The following is a 17,680-nucleotide window of genomic DNA, read 5'->3' on the forward strand; positions in this document are numbered from 1 at the left end:
GTCTGAGGAACCCCCCCTTCTTAACATGACTTGTATTTTTTTTAAATCAAAAAATTGAATTGCATATCAAGAGTCTGTCCTAAAGCTATGTAAACAGGCTAAGTTTTAAATAATTACTGTAGAAACCTATTGATTTAATTCTTGTTAATTTTCTTAAGACACCTTTGCATATTTTAATTGCCAGAGAAGCAAATCTAAAAATATATGGAATAAATTAGTTCTTCTGCATGTGCAGCATCGTGGAGATTAGCTTTCCTGCTTGTAAACTGAATGTGCTATACTTGAAAGAGGTGGGAATGTGTTACCATAGGTGGGCAAGGGCTAGAGGGCTGAAGCGGGGGAGTAAGCATTCTCACCAGGTGTGGTTAGGGAACATGAGTGTGAGAATAGCCTGATTTCATACAGTGTATTCTGTATCTCAGATGACTAAAATACACTATGATTTTGCCTTGTATTTTGCTGCAGAACCCCTATAATTAAGGGCATGCCCTCCTGCTTCTACAGAAAGAATTCCCCTAGAATCTTCTTGAAAATTTAATTTTAGGAACCAGCAAAGAAAGTAAAATACATTGTAAAAGTAACTCTTCTAATGCATATGCATAATAAATATTTTCTTTTTTATTGATTTTTTTTCTGCTATCCATAAACTGTTTCAAAATCTTCCAAACAATGTAGAACAGAAAGCAGCGTTTTGTATTTTATTACTTGGATTGCAGGAGCATGCAGAGTTGATCAAGGCTAAGGCTGCTTGAGAAAGTGTCATAAGCTTGCAAAAACACAATGGTAATTAAAAAAGTCTGCAAACTTGGATCTTTTTATATATATCAGGCAGAACTGTCATGTGGAGATAACTGTGGCATTAGGATGCTCAGGTCATGCTCTGCAAAAACTTGTGCATATTGAATAACTTTGTGTGCATGATTAAGTCTGTAAACCACTTCTTACCATATTCTTGTTGCAAAGAGTATGCTATTATTTAGATAAGATGGAAAACCCAGTTCCTCTGAGAATCACTTTAATTTTTTAATGTAAATTGCAAAATTTCTTAGCTTTCAGGTAAGATCAGCAGTTAAATCTGTAGCAGCAAGACAGAAAATGGTAGGTGTGGTATTCACTAAAATACAAATGTGACTAACTCAAATTCAGTAACTAGTTGTGTGGTGAATAGGTAGCTGGAAGTATCTTCTTGGGTGGAGGGTCTAGATCACCAACGGCAATGATGTTTTCTCTCCTTCTGTCCAGAAGTGAGATTAAATTTGAGATGGGTTCATTTTCCTGCTTTGAGATTTTAACCCTCGAACTCAGATGTTCTTCACACAGCGGATTGTCCCAGACAAGAAGTTAACAGCATCTTATTGCTCCCAGTGTTGAAGTATTTCGTACGCAGTGGCATGGTCCTACCAGGGACAAGGAGGTGGCTCTCTGAGAAACCTGTGTGCTGGGGGAGATGGTGGAGCAGCATATGATGCAGTACTGGTCATGGGGAATCCCAGTTCAGATCCTAGTTTCAACTTGAGCTCAGAGTGGGTTTAGACCAGTTTTCAAAGCTAAAGTTTAAAAATGGCCCTCGTGGTTCCTGTCTCTGTCCTGTCTATTTACTGATAATTTATCAGTATTTATCAGCCTTGTGCTCTGCTGAAGGTGCATTCGAGGTGAGTGCCCTAAGCACAAGGCAATGAAACTGCAACAGACTGGCAGAGGCTAAAATTTGAACTTTTTGTTTTCCTTTTCTTTTCTCCCTGTTGTTATAAGAGCCCTGAAACCATGTTGCATTTTTATCACTGCACATCTGAAAAAACATGTTCATCTGTCACCTCTGTGCTTTTGAAGTCCCTCCCACAGCCTGTGAAATCTATAAATCCCAGCCTGCTCCATTCTAATCACTTTAACTTCAAAGAAGGCAGATCAAGTTCAGTTTTCTGAGATTGTTTTCAATTCGCTGTTTATTCCAAGCTTTACATTCCCTCTGTAAAACTCTTTCAGACATTCTTGTTTTGGCTAATCTGCATAGTACATGTGTGCATCATGTCTGTATGTCTGACAGAAGCTTACAGCTTCCCAGCAAGTACAGGGAACTCCTGGATCACTGTGTTCAGAGAAGATGGCAGCCTCAGAGCTGGCAAGAGTTGTACTTGCTTTGGTTCAACCCCACGACCGTAGCCAACAACACTGCAAACTTCGGAGCTATCACAACAACTGCAGCACTTAAACCCCCCAAGATTTAGGAAGTACTTCTCTCACATGCTTCTCACATTTATTTTGTCTTTACATTTTGATTACATTAGGAAAAAATGCAGTTCTCTTTGTTCTTAATGATATACAATTAACATGCTAAAGGGTATAATTAAAGGAGCTTTTAGCTTGGCCCATGTTTTAGGCAAGACCATCACTACTTTTAAAAATACATTAGAACATGTTTGCGTAAATATTGCTTGAGATAAGGCCTCAAACTTGCTGTGGTGCTGTGCTCGCCGGCCCCTGCCTAAGCCGTAACTACCAGTGGGGTTGTGATGGCTTCGTCCAGCTTACTCTGGACTTCAGGAGACAGGTGGCAACGTGGTAGCCAAGGGCTGTCTGGAACACTGACGCAGACCTCTTGCTGGTATGTCAATGTGACTACAAGTCAATCATCTTACTTTAGAAATAGTGGACAGCCAGGGCGTGTTGAGCTGTCGTGCACAGCAGCAGGCTGCACACCAGGATCTCTCCTCGAGGCTGAGAGATTCCTTGCCCCAACAGATCCTCGGTAAGTGATTAATAGCATGCTAAACTTTGAAATCTTAGCTAGGTGGTATAAAGGATTGATTCTGCACGTATAATCCTTTAGACGTAAACTGCTGACCAAGTCTGGGACTAGGATTGGATCCAGCTGCACCTAGGCTCCCCTCTGAGAAGGAGTTTAGAAAGCAAGGGGATTCTTTCTGAACCTCATGACTCAACAGGAGGGTCTGCCTGTCAGTTTTGTCTGACCCTGTCCTCCATGCAGTAAATAGCAAGGGTACCTTGCCACTGAATCTTGTTAAGCTGCTGTTGCATTTACCATTGAACTTTGTTAACTCACTGTTTTATATCAATAAAGTATGTTGTTGCTTCTCTCTTAGGAATGAAGTGCATGACTCCATTTCCAGGGAAATTTATAATACATCTTAGCTGTAACTAAGGCTCAGTTCTAAGTATTTTGTCATGTTTATAGTCTTACTGAGGGTGATAGAAGTTTCCACGGTAAAGATTTTAGGTGGCCTTGTCGATACATAAATCACCTTCAGGAGAAAAGTTAGGACACGATGGTTCAAAATAATTCATAGAGGATTTTCCTGTCTCTCAGTTGGAGCAAAATAAAAATTAATAAAATTACTAATGCAAATCTGTTGAAGTTCTTTTTTTCTGTGCAACTTTTTGTTACTCAAATGTATGGACGTGTAGTGACATTAAACACAGTATATCACAGAATGCAGGAAATGAAAGAGCATCAGCATAGCAGATACGTACCAAGTCTACATATGATAGTTGAGATACTCCTCATACTTGAGAGGTGAAATGGGAATAAAAAGAAACTAAATTGAGGCACAGTCATGGAAGAAAATAATTCATTTTTAGCAATTTAAAGGCTTAACCAAATTGCCAAGCATTGGAGAAAATCATGGGGCTCCTGTATGAGTTTGAAGATTCACTCTCATAATTTGAAATGGGGTTCAAACCATAAAAACTTAGTAAATGCAGCTCCAGGGGATCATCATCCTTACCTGCAGCTGACCCTGTGGAGATGGTTTAATTTTGCAGAAAGGTGGGTAGGGAAAAATTAAGCTTTAGAAGTTTGCTGGGCGTAAGTGCGTTACATCGCAGGTAGGCTTATATATAGCACCTACTCTGTTACCTGGAGGATTGTAATGACCATGTGTGGCCAATAGAAAGGAAAATAAAGGCCTGATAGTTCAAATGTTTGTCGTATTTGTTAGAATTTTTTTTGGTGTGTAATTAATTACAAAGCTGTGATGTAACAGTAGCAGAATCATGAAAATTTAAGTGATTAAGTTAAATGAAAATTATTTATGTAGCCAATAAAAGTATATCTTAATGTAGTAATTAATGTTAAGAAATGCTTAGAAAATATATATGCAATGTACATAAAACAATATTCAAAAGGCATGTTTAAAAAGGTGATTTTCCAGTTTTTCTCCAGTTTATTTCTTAAGAAAATATCAGTTTTTTCCATATGCCTTTGCTGCTGCCAGGCTGTTTTTGAGCAAACACCGGGTTTTGTTTTTTAATAATAAGGAATTACATTTCTCCCTCTTCATTTCCATCTAAGTATAAACTAATACAGTATCTGTAATACTGTAATAACAATTGATCAAAAATAAACCTGGAAAAACTTACCGTTAAGACATTGTTGTAGTTGTACTTTTTAATGTGGAAAATAACTACAAGGGAAACATCAGGAACTAAGGGGTTTTATTTTGGCAACTTGACCTTTTATTTTTCTTCTATCCCTGTGTCAGAACCCCAATTCTAGTGAAGTAACTAAAGACCATGTTGTTGCATATCAATCTAAAAGTCTGATTTAAGGTTGGATTTTTTAGGATGTTGACTAAGTTATTTATAAAATGCAAGAATTACTATACAAAGTAGGCCATGAATAGTATGCTAACAGAAAATTCTCCAGTATAAATCAAAGAAGTCAGTCATAAGGCTGGTGGCGGGGAAAACAAATCAAGTGGGGAAAAGAGAACAGGTATATTTTATAATAAGAATGCTAAATGAGATAGCTAATTGATGTCTGCCTTGTAGGCACAGATTTCTTACAGAGAGGATGTCAGATTGCGGAAAGATGATGCTGTAAATGCAGTGTAACAGGTGATGAGATTTGTAGGACACCTTGGAGTAAGCCATGTAATGATTCTAGAATCAAAAAGCACTTTTAAATTGATTGTGATATGAACGGGGGACCAGTGGAATTGGCTGAAAGCGGGAGCAGTACGGTGACCTTCTCCTCAATCATGGGAATAAAGCAGCAATGTTTGCTCCCAACTGCCATACAGAAAGTGATTGTTTCATGACAGCTTGGAGAACACTTCCATGTCCAGAGAATTCCATAGTGCTGATCATAGGTAGGGAATATTGTTTATTTTAGTACCATTATCTGGGCAGCTTCCTAAAGTTGCTGAAGGAGCAGACTTCATTTGCCTTCTAGTAAGCAAAAATCCAGCTTACACATGCACGCTAGACTGCTACATGCCTGCAAATCTAGATGTCTTCCTGAAGATTTGATGATGTTGCTGGTGGTAGCAAATTTCTAAATAAGCTCATGTGAAAAGAAAACTCAGGGTTAAATGTTATTCTAAAGTTCCAAAAGGAGGCAATTCATCAACTGATCTTTAAGGAAAGATAAATGAATGGGAGCAGATTCATGGTCTGTTTTACTGAAGAGGCTAAAGCTATTGCAGTACTAACAACACGTGAACAAGTGAATGACCAAATATAATTAGGACTGGTTTAAAAGTGTAGGACTCATATTGAGTATAGAAAAGAGCATTTCTAAGGATCAAAATGTTGGTGCTGTTCTACTATTTTCAGCACTGAAATACATGTTAAGAAATGTGGTGAACACAAACATGATACCTTGGCTTAAAGCTTTTTTGGCTGGATTTGGGTGGAGTTATAAACTGCAGATCAAATCTTTTATGAACGACAAATTCTCCTTTTTCCTTATTTCACACACTTGTGAACAGTCTTGGATATTATCTGCTAAGTCCCTATTTTAATACTATTTCATAATATAGTCTCAATTTAAAATGTTATTATAGGAAATTTTGAGATAAATAATATGCATATCTTTATATTCAGTAGCCACCTTCGGTTGGGTATTAATCGGCCCATCTGAAACAGATCTGTCAAGGGCATTCACATGTTGAAGTTATATTGAGGGTTTTGCTGGTTTATGTAGGAAAGAAAGATTTATTTCTTCATCCAAATGTTTGCACATCTAATAAACAACTTACTTGGCTTGGCATGTGTTTGTGAAAACAGCAAAACTTTGGAGACTATCAGATGATATTTTTTCAAGGTTTCAACATGAAACTAAAAACTTGATTCTGAGTGTCATGTTTGTCCAGAGAACTGGAACAGGCTTTGTGATCAATGTGCCGAGGCAAGACAAAACAAAACTGATCTGATTTTGAGTATCAGATAGTTTCTGGTGTTACAGGCAAGGAGAGGAGACTCCTACAAAATGCGGTCTTCTGCCGCTACTGGATGTTTTGTACAGGGGAGCTGAAGTCAGACCATTATATGGAAAGGATGAGATTTGTGGCAAGGACCTAAGAGAGCACAGTGGTGAGCCTTGAGAGTGCATGGGAATCTCAGTAATGGTGATGGAGGTTATTTTCCTTCTTTAAGGTGCCACGGGTAGATTGTGATCTATATTTTTGTAACTAAACTTTCTGTTTGGTAATGAAAAGTTGTCTTCCGCTGTAATCAGAAGGCATCGGCAATTCCAAGACAACTGCCATCCCTGCCTTTTTCCTTCTACCTTTTTTACCTTTCTCTTACATCCCTTCCCTCCCCCTCCAAGTTTCCTTTTTTGTACAGTGGGCTTCATGAAGAAACTAGCAATGAAAAATTAGTATTTCAAGTTGATGGTAAATTCAAGAACATAAGATGATACTGATTTCATCATGTTTGGTGAGCTATTTCTGCAGAGGAATTCCTTAGACAAACCCTACTGAAGACAGAATTTGAAGGAAAATTAATTAACATCTGGACATCAGTATTCCTAAAATTTTGAGGGCATGTACTAAGATTTATTCTCTCTCTGCTGTTTCTGTTCCTTCTCTATCTTTTGCATTTTTAAAGAAAATATATACAATACCATTTATTCATAAGTCATTGGAAGTTCCATTGTTTCCCACTTCAAAAAAAGCTAAAGGTTTTATGGTTACAATATTGTGGATGAATGATGTCTATAACCAGTAGAAATGCTTCAAAGCAGGTTAAAAGGAGGACAATAATCTTTCTGCAATGCTTTCGGATTGAATATGAGATATGGGAGCATCCAACTTGTTTTAACAATGAAACCTTTTTTTTTTTTTCCCCCTCCTGTGTAAAAATAGATCGCAGTGCAGTGACCCCAGAGGGAGAGAAAGAATGAAAAAGATGTGTGTTTCTCTAAAACTCCTGACTGTATTGTTACAACCTGTGTCAAAGGATGAAAAAACCGAATTGCACTGCTTCCTGTGTTCTTTGAATCAGAGCTTGGTGTGTGTTACACTATTTTGACCTCTTCAAAATGTAATTTAATTAGCAGATTTCTTTTTCCCTATCCAGCCCATTTTGAAGGGGAAAAAAGAATAGACATATACCACTGTGATACCGCTTCATTCTTTTCTGAACCTAATTGCATATTTTTAATGCAATTTGTATGAAAGCATTCTTGTATGAATATAAATCAGAAGGATATAAACCCAATAAGCAGTATTAACCAATGGGAATTAAAGACTACCTGAACTGGCTAGAAAAAATTTACTCCCTAGTCACTAATTTATGGGCTTGGTGCTTGCTAGGGTATTTGCCCAGCTGCACCTGCCTTATCAACATGTTCAAATGTGAATTAGTTAGCACAAAAAGTTGGCAGAGAAATAGGGAATTTTTCACCTCAAGGTCAGAAACAAGGCAGGTTTGATTTAATGCTGTTATGGTCTGAGAGTTTGGCATGAACATTCTATATTGCCATCAGTTGACACGTGTCTACGTTCGAAGAAACACTCTTTTCTAACTGACATCCTTTCTGCAAGAACACTGAGTAGCAGGCACCTGCCTTAGCTGGCAAAAAGTTAGGTGTCCTGGCTAAGCTAGTTGTCTGGGCTTCCTCTGTAAGCCGTGGGGAGCGGGATTTTCAGAGTGATTCATACTGTTCTAAGACATGTGTCTAAAATAGATGAGATGACTCATCCTCTGGAAGTACCTGCCACTGTATTGACGACAGAGGGAGACCTAGATGACTAACTTACCCTAGATAGCTAAATTCTGGACTGTTAAGTAATATGAGAGAGAGCTTAGCACCAATGTCTTTCAATGAAAAGAGGCTCAAGTATGCAGTCACTATGAAAAAGTCTGTTAAGACCATTGGTCATGCAGTATATGCTGAAAAAGAGGTGGACCTGCATTGCTGGCCTGCTGTATCTTCCATAAATACGTTGATTTTATTTTTTGCTGAAATAATCTGTATCAAGGTGAGGAAAAGAACATGTTTCTTCACCTTAAAAATCCCACTGGAAAGGGGTAAGTGTTATTTACATTACACAGACATATGAAGCAATGGGCATGGTATTTATTCTGCATCAGTTTCCATTACTGAAATCACTTTGTATTGAAATTGCTTTGTATTTATGCTGATGGAATTAGATGTAAAATCCATTATGCTTGGTGTAAGGTTGTTACCATGTGTCTGCTTAAGTACAGCATGAACTTTGAAGACCATGAGGACTTTGCAGTCTGTGGGGGAGTGTGTATGACATGAACTTCACTGCCCACTGGTTATGTTTCAGGTATGCTTTTTTGCAGAATTTACAAAATTTAAGCCTCAAATTCATCAACAAAACCCCGTCACTTGGCCAATTTGAAAACTGTGAGGTCTCAGTGAATATTCAGGAAGTATTCATCACATCTGATTTTAGATACCAAATTAGGTTTCTAAACGAGGAGCCTAGGCACCTTCTGTAATCGGCAAAGAAGAGTTGGCACCTCCAGGGAGCAATTCAGAGCAACTAAGGTAAGCAGGACGTTGGTGCTCTGGTTGCCCTCCAGAGGACTTAGGTTGCTGCCTGGCTTGGATCCTCTGAAATAACCTCTGAGATACCTACCCTCTATATCTACTGTGGAGGAAGCCTAGCTGCGTTTTGTAGGCTGTTAGCGGGCAACACAAATACTTCCCTTATTGTTTCCTGTCATAATTTTTAGATCAGTAACAAGCTGTCAACTCAGAGCAGAATATTTTTCTGAATATATTTTGAATATATTTCTGAATGTCAGGCTTAGCTTTCATTAGAAGTGGCTGCGGCATGGTTAATGTATGTTATATGCTCAGTATGTAGTGCAATGTAGTAGTAGTAGTAGTAGTATGTGTATATGTAATGTAATTTATGTAATTTATGTAGTATGCTCAGTTTAAAACTTTTTTTTCCTCTTGTAAGTCAATTAACTGAGCACCCCCACATGCCCAGTATAGTCAGCAAAATCCGTTTGGTTTTCTCAGAAAGCTTGCCTTCATTTTTGGGTGCTCTCTGGTTGAATCATAACAATTCTAATCTCTCCTGTGTCTGTGAGGCCTTGATTACTGAGCTGCTGGCTGGCACAGATGCTGTGAGGCCCTCTTCATTTACCATTGCATTCAGAGCTTTAGAATTCAATGCTCTGGATCAAACACCCTCTGATTTTTTGTATTCTTCTGGTGGTCAACAGCTGCTTTACCTAAAGCATTACACTTCTACTGCAGCTCTGAAAGTACCGTAACTGGCTATATATTGCTTTATGCAGATTGTGCAGAGCTTAGAAATTCAGAGAATTGAACCAATTTGCTGTGGTTTGAAGAATCGTCTACAGAGTTTAGGAACACATTGTCATGGTAAGTTGAGATCTATGGATTTTCCTTTGCTTTAGTAGGGAAGTCCAAATTTATAGGTAAAACACAAAATCAGGGAAGGGTGAAGAGAAGTCACGAACAAAGACCAGCTGTGATCAATCTTCATTGCACACGGAGAGAAAACAGCACGATATAGGATATTACGTTATCACATGGGGGAGGAGGAGTTTCCAGACTTGCAGGGAGGAAAGGAGGCATGTTACAAAAGAAACAACTATAAGTGTTGTATACCAGGCATTGTCTTACAGAGAAGGAGTTTAGATGACAAAATTACTTTATTATGGTAACCATAAGATATATTGAATGTGTTCAATAAAGACAATAAACAACCTTGAATCTGCTGGGTGAGTTCAAATTCTACTCTTCGATAATTCTTGTTTTAAAGACAAAGGAAGGTAAAATTTCAAAGGACACAAGAGTGTATCCAGGGGAACAAGAACATTATTTATAGTCACCAGAATTGTTTGATGAGGCTCACTTGCTAGATACCTGATAACAGGGAAGACCAATCTGTCATTGTATGGTTCCATAAAGAAGATTTGTCTGTAACAGGGAGCAGTGAACAGGGTAATGGAAATTACTTGAGCAGCTACTGAATTAATTTTCATTTTAAACATACTCTTATTTAAAGATAACAGCTGGCTGGACAGCCTGGTAAGTTTTGTATCAGATTGCATCTGTTGAAAAAGGACTCTGAGAAGTTTGCTGTTTTTGACTGTGCTGTCAGCTAACATCTCCCTTACCTAGGGCAAGACTTTATGTGATGCATAGTACAGGTAGGACTCTGTTGTAGCCTTCTGAAATTATTACCTTATACAAACAGCTGTTATTTAATAGAGAAGTGTAATTGTTTCTCCAGAGGGTGCTGAATGTGATTTGTTATATTTGATCTTTTTTGTACCAGCTGTTGCTAGCTCTGAATACTTTTCCACAAATCAAAAGGAGACTGCTAGTTTGGAGCATTTCTCTGTCAGTTTGAAATCTCCAAGCTGTAGCTTCAAGCTCGGCAGTGAGTGCTCCGCAGTAGTACCAAGAGAGCTGAAATAATCAACAACAGAAACCTTTTATCTCATGTCTGAAATCCATAGATAGAAAGAGAATGTATATATAAATATTTCTCTTTAATATTTCACATCATGCTTCCACTTAAGAAGTTTGAAGTTCTTTCACTGAGTGGACATAAGCCAAACCAAAGCCACAGGATTAATCATAAATAATTTACATGAAATCCCTCTACTAAGATACCCCACAATTTCATAAAGAATGAACACATGTTCTGAGAATACATAAAGATTGCTAAAATTAGCTTGCTGTAACACGCCTGGGAACAACACATGAAGCTGCTGTTGCAGTTTTTCTGACATAGCTGATCATGTTTCTCACTGTTCACAACAATTATATGCTCTTTTTCTGGTTTGGGGTTTGGTGGTTTTTTTTTTTCCTTCCCTTTTTCTTAGAACTGCTTCCAGATTAAGAAAAAAAAAATCTGCTAAAAATTCTGAACAATGTTGACTGGTAAAGGCTGTAGAACAACTATTGCTGCAATAAACGGGATTAGTTTTGGATTACTTTCTCTACAAAGGCTCTGCAGCAGTGCCTTACTCCTCCTTGCTGAGAAACGTCAACCCTTTCAGGTCTCCATGGTTATCTCACAGAATGAAAAATAAAAGCATTCTGGGATGATTATATAAAAACTTGTAAAGGGTGAGTGCAAACTGAAAAACAGTGTTTGAGGACTAAACAGTGCATTTTCAGATGGCTGAGTCTGAGTGTCTGTATGGTTGGAGAGATGGATACAAGTCTTAAGCTGTGCAGCATGGGATGGACCTTGGTTTGGGGAAGATACAGAACAGGCCTTAGTGATTTATTAGTGTATCTCTTGAACTGGTACCTACCAATTCGATTAAGCAACAAGAAATTATAATTATCTGGATTGTATTTGGAAACTACACCACTGGCTTAATTATTAAATTTAAACATCAATAAAGTACAAAGTATTCAATATCCCTAAAACACCTGCACAAAAGAGATTTAAGAACATAATTAAGGCTAGGCTTGCATATGGATGTGCATACCATTAAATCTGGGTAAGTGTGGATTTCTGCCGTGTTCTGTAAATGTAAGATACATAAATTAGAATTGCTTAGGGATAGTGTTCCTTACATGAATTGCTTCTCCAGTGTTTTTCATTTATGAGTAAATGTGCTTGGTGTGACTACTCCTGTCTCACAGTAATCTCAAACATCAGAAAATATGCTGTATGCAATGGCTTGCAGATATATGATGTCTGTAAGCTATGTTTCTCAATATTGATTAAGGTGCTTTAAGTTTACAGACAATTCAAAGCTGGGAGGACTGAAATACTTTGTGGAGATCTAGTCTAAGAAGAAAGCCGCTTGGTGGAAAAGGAGCTGGGGATGCTGATAGACAGCCAGCTGAACATGAGCCAGCAGTGTGCCCAGGTGGCCAAGAAGGCCAACAGCATCCTGGCTTGTATCAGAAACAGCGTGGCCACCAGGACTAGGGAAGGGATTGTCCCCCTGTACTGGGCACTGGTGAGGCCGCACCTCGAATCCTGGGTTCAGGTTTGGGCCTTTTACTTCAAGAAAGACACTGAGGTGCTGGAGTGTGTCCAAAGAGGGGCAGCGGGGCTGGTAAAGGGTCGGGAGCACAAGTCTTACAAGGAGCAGCTGTGGGAACTGGGGTTATTTAGGCTGGAGAAAGGGAGACTCAGGGGAGACCTTATCGCTCTCTACAACTGCCTGAAAGGAGGCTGTAGGCAGGTGTGTGTCAGTCTCTTCTGCCAGATAACAAGCAACAGGACCAGAGAAATTGCCCTCAGATTATGCCAGGGGAGGTTTAGATTGGATATTAGGAAAAAATTCTTTGTGGAGAGGGTGGTCATGCATTGGAACAGGCTGCCCAGGGAGGTGATGGAATCACCATCCCAGGAGGTGTCTAAAAAATGTGTAGGTGCTTAGTGGCGTGGTTTAGTGATGGACTTGGTAGTGCCGGGTTAATGTTGGACTTGATTTCAAATGTCTTTTCAAACCCAAATGATTTTATGATTCTATGACTCAAAGTACTGCTCTATTTAGATGGTGTTTCTTATCTAAAATGTAGTATGAGGAACGGATAGTGGTGCTTAGGTTAAACATGAGTCAACAGTGCTGTGTTACTATGAAAAAGTAAACATGCTGGGGAGACATGACAAATATCAAATATTTAAAATACTTGCATATGGAAAGAGAATAAGCTGTCCTGTGGGCTGATGGGAGTAGGAAAATATAGAATGAGCTTAAATCATTGGAAAATTTCAGGCTAAATACTATCGCCACATTGGTTTTGCTAGGCATATTGAAAGCTCTGGGACTGTGGAGGCTTCTCTGCCTGCTTGTTTATGAGCTGGTCAGACAAATATCTGTCAGATATAATAGATACTGCCTTGGGACTAGATATGTCTTTTGGTTCCTACCGGCTCTGGACTCTATTATTCAATATGGTAATAAAACTTCCAAAGTAGTTTCATGCAAATATGCATAGAGATACAATTCATAAGGGAGTATAAAGCCTTCAACACTAAGCACTGTATGGATATGCAATTTTCCTCCAACATAAAATTTACTTCTTTTTTGGTGAAGTAAATGGTCAAGCTTCTAATTTAGCTTTGATTTCATATTGTTATCTCAGTGGCACTCCTCCTTCACAATATCCCATCCAACCCACAGATCCCTGTATCAGAATAATACCTTGGCTGCCTTCTTCCTCTGTAGGTTGAGACAACACAGAAAAGGAAACAGAAACCACTGTGGATGGCAAACTCAATTCAAGCTGACAATATGATGCTGCTGTTGAAAAGGCAAAGCTTATTCTGTGGTGTATTAAATAAACATCATACATAAAGTGCTAGGTGTAGTTGATCTACTCTATTTGTCATCAGCTGGGGTACCACAGGGCAACACACTATTAGAGAGAATCCAGAGGACAACAACAAATACAAACATCTTAGAAAATATGACCTGTAAGAGACAGCAGAATGCAGAGTACAAATGGGGAGTGGGGAACTCTCCCTTTTGTTTAGGTGTCTGACTCACACTTTAACTATATGTGTCTAGTGAAGAGCATTGTTTAATGAGATGTATATGTATATATCTGTGTATATAAGGAACGTTCTTAAGGGAAGCACGTTCACTCTTCCAGTCTGTAAAAGGCTCTTGCAAAGGCAGGAGCTGTCACTTGAGCAAGAAGATAGCAATTTAGTATTTTATCAAAGCCTATATTCAAGCAGAGCTTCTGTCTAAAGCGAGACAAACTCTATTATGTCGCTGCTTCTTTAACATTTATGTGGGAAAATTTTAGAAATAGGTTACCAAAATATCGTTCAGGGTTGGTCTTGATATGATAAATTTTGTTCTCAACAGGTCCATCCCCATTTTGGGGACATTTCCAAACCTAAAATTCTGTGATTCTGTTATTTGATAGAGTTTGCTCCTGGTATTTCTAATCATCATTTTTCCCTGCCCTGTTATTATTCTGTCATTGTGCCCAGAATATCTAAGGCAGTGGAAGAGAGAAGCCTCCAGAAGGTCAGTGCTGATGCTGCTGTGTAGTGCTCTTGTACCTGATTGCTATCAGAAAACATAGCAGAGTACCACACAGACAAGTTCTGTGGAAGAGTTTTCCTGACAGAACACCACATGCTGGTATGGTTAGGTCTGGTTGGACACATACAGCGTTTTCTTTAAGTGGGACTCGGTGAAGGGTGGTTGCCCCCGCTACACACAAACCAGCAGGTTTCATAAAGCAGTTCATGCTTTGCATTCTTCCATTTATGGCCCCAAAGTCCCTATGATTAGACTGCAAAATGAGAGTATGCATAAAATATTTTTACACTGGCTCACTGATCCAGAGTACTTCTACCAATCCACAGTCTAGATGAAAAAGAACCTAAGAGACAATATAAAGAGAGACTGTTTAAGGAAGATCAAATGTGGTGAATTTTATACATATATATATATGTATATATTTTATATTGATGAACCTTTGATCAGGATAGGCTGCATTTTGCTGGGTGTCATACAAACACATAAGTCTTAATTTCCATCTCATAGTGCTTGAGTTTAACTCCAGCCTCTACTTACCTGATGATAATGTTTTGCTAAAATGAAAGACACGGAGAAATGCCTATTTCATGTCATACACCTATATAAATCTGGAGGTGTCACAGCGTAGAAGATGTCTCCAAACAAAAAGGAATAGAACTGATCTCATGTGATGGCTCTCAGATGTAATGTTTTCAGATACCTCACACCACTAATATTACCTTAATCCACTGGGTAAAGATCTTTCCAGACTGAAATGACTCAGGATTTTGCAGAGCTATGCAGTGAAATCAAAGGACTCTTGAGCGCGTTGTAAACCACTGCAGAAAGGAAGTTTTAGGTAATCAGCATTATATAGTTTGGGGAGGAAGTTTTGAGGGTTGCTTTTTCCTGGTTTTTTTGTTTGTTTGTTTGTTTTCCCCTGATAAGCTCTATTTTCTAACACCTACTAATTTTTTTAAAGTTCATTTTGCCAGCATATATGTAATATAGGCTATTAAAAGGGTTGAAAATGAATAGCAACCTTTATTGAGAAAGGACTTTGACTTACAAACTGTTACCATTTAAGTGACCCTTGTCTATTTTAAACAGTGCAGAGATTGTTTCTGTTTGCCCAGCAGTATCCCAAGTAACTCTTTTGTACAAGGAATAAATATCTGAATTAAAAGCCAAAGTATGTGCAGTCAGTAATGTCTATGAAGCAGTATTGGAAACCTGTAATTAGTAAAAAGTTTTCAAATTTGAGAAATTTCATTGCTTTTCTCAATTTCCTGTGAGACAAAAAGAAAAATCTAAATGACAGCAGACTCATCTGTTAAAATAATCATCAATTTCCTCATTAGAAGTTCTTACCTGGATTCTTATAGAATTCTTCTAAAATATCATTTATCTTTTATTGAACAGTACATTCCTCAAAATAATTACATTCTGCTAGAACATATTTGCATCTTTCTTACCTAATCTATCAAGAAGCATATTTCCGTTCTTCTTCTTACTCTCAATTTCATCTGGCTTTTAGTTTCAGGGGGGAAAAAAATCACTCTTATTGTTAACTTTAAGTAACTGTTTTCTAATACCTGAAGATACAACAAAACATCTGCAGGTAAATTTGTAAATCTGGTTTCTGGAATTTATTCCTTTTTATTTTATGGCCCATCAATGGCTATGTTTAAAAGAACATAAAGAGCATAGAAATGTTAAATATCTATTACAGTCCATTACCTTAACTTAAATTTTAATTTGGAAAGCTTAGTATGATTAACTATTGGTGAAGAAATATCGGCAATCTCACTAAGATGTGGTTTAAAGCAACTTATTTTGTGCAGAATGCTTGCTAATACTTGAGAGACCAAGTAAGGGAAGCTGTAGAGGATCTAGTTATAATCTGTGATTTGTAAACTGTGAGGAAATTAAGCTTTGATTGCGCATAGCTTTATAAACCTCTATTCAAGATGCTTTCCGAAGGAAAATGAGTTTTATGTTTTTTCTGTGTCCTTCTCTCAGCATTCTTTTTCTGTTCTCTGCCTCATGCCTACTCCTTCAGAAACTTTTGAACCTAGTCCCCCACTTCAGCCAAATTTGAGAAGGAAGAATACTTTGAGGTAATTTTCTACAAGTTTCAGGAATGAAGATGTTCAGGGAGGGGAGGTGCCTTGAGCAGCTTTGGAAGAAGGACTGTGTGTAAGAGTATCCTTTATTGAAAAGCTGCCAGAGAAGCCATATTGGAACTCAAACCTGAGATACCGGGTACAGGATACTGGACTTCATGGATTCCAATGAATTTCATGGTATGGTTATTTATTTCAGTGGAATTATTCAAATGTTTGAAAGTCAAAACTCCAATTAATATACAAGTGAGAACAGTGTAAAATATTACGAAACTATGGAAAGGTCTTTGACAAAGATTTTGATGCAAGTTGTAAGTCATCTATCATTTATGTATTATATTGAACTAGTGTACTAATACTAAAAGGACAGTAGCAGTAAATAAGGATAATGTCATCAGTGGCTTACAGAGGTGGAAATTTAATGGAAATGTGAAGTGCTGAGTCATAGTTAAAATCTGCAATAGTGGAATATGGGATCCTATCATTCTCGCAATTTTTAAGTGTATCTGGTGAGTTCTGAAAGAGATATTACAATAGTCTCATTAATTCTTTTAATGGATAAGAAAAAATATGTCAATTATTCTAAGTGCATTCACCTACAGAGCACCTTTAAATACCAGATTTTAGGAGTTCCTTATTCGTGGCCTGGAGCCACAAAATTTAATGTAAATATTTTATCTCTTCATTTATGAGGATGGGAGTATTGATCCAAGATGGAAATCCTTGTGACATACAGCCAGATTTGGTGAAAGTTGTTGCAGGGAATTGGAAATTTCCTGCTGTATATGAAGAAACAACACGGAGCAGCAGAGGAGTTCCATAGGGCTGGTGATACAGCTGGACATTATATAGTGTGTTTAGGTCTGAGTGAGTCAGTTTCCTGAAGGTCTGACAAGTTGGAGCATTCACAACAAGTGCAATAGAAATGGCGTGGAAATGGAAGAGACAAAGTAGAAGACTAAAGTGGTACAGCTTGGTTACATGACAGCCAAAACTCTACAAGGGAATGATAACAATTTATAAATACTCAATGGTGTACAGAAAAAGAGGAGAATTATCTAGTTCAATGAACAGGATATAGAATTGAAGACGAAATGAAGAAAAATTAAATTGATCAGTTCTAGGATTCAGTTCTTGTGACATTAGATTTCCTCCTTGCAACAGTTGCCTTCAAGGGAAGAGCAAGAAGCCTCCTTTTTTTGGAAAAACACTAGTAAATAGCCATTAGTGAACAATCCTATACAGATGTAAGGTGTAACTCATAACAAATTCCTAGTGTTAACAACATATAACCCTGACAGAACTAATGTGACCATACTGTTTGACCTACCCTG

The sequence above is a fragment of the Falco rusticolus genome, chromosome 6 (genome assembly GCF_015220075.1).
Source record: "Falco rusticolus isolate bFalRus1 chromosome 6, bFalRus1.pri, whole genome shotgun sequence".
NCBI lineage: Eukaryota > Metazoa > Chordata > Aves > Falconiformes > Falconidae > Falco > Falco rusticolus.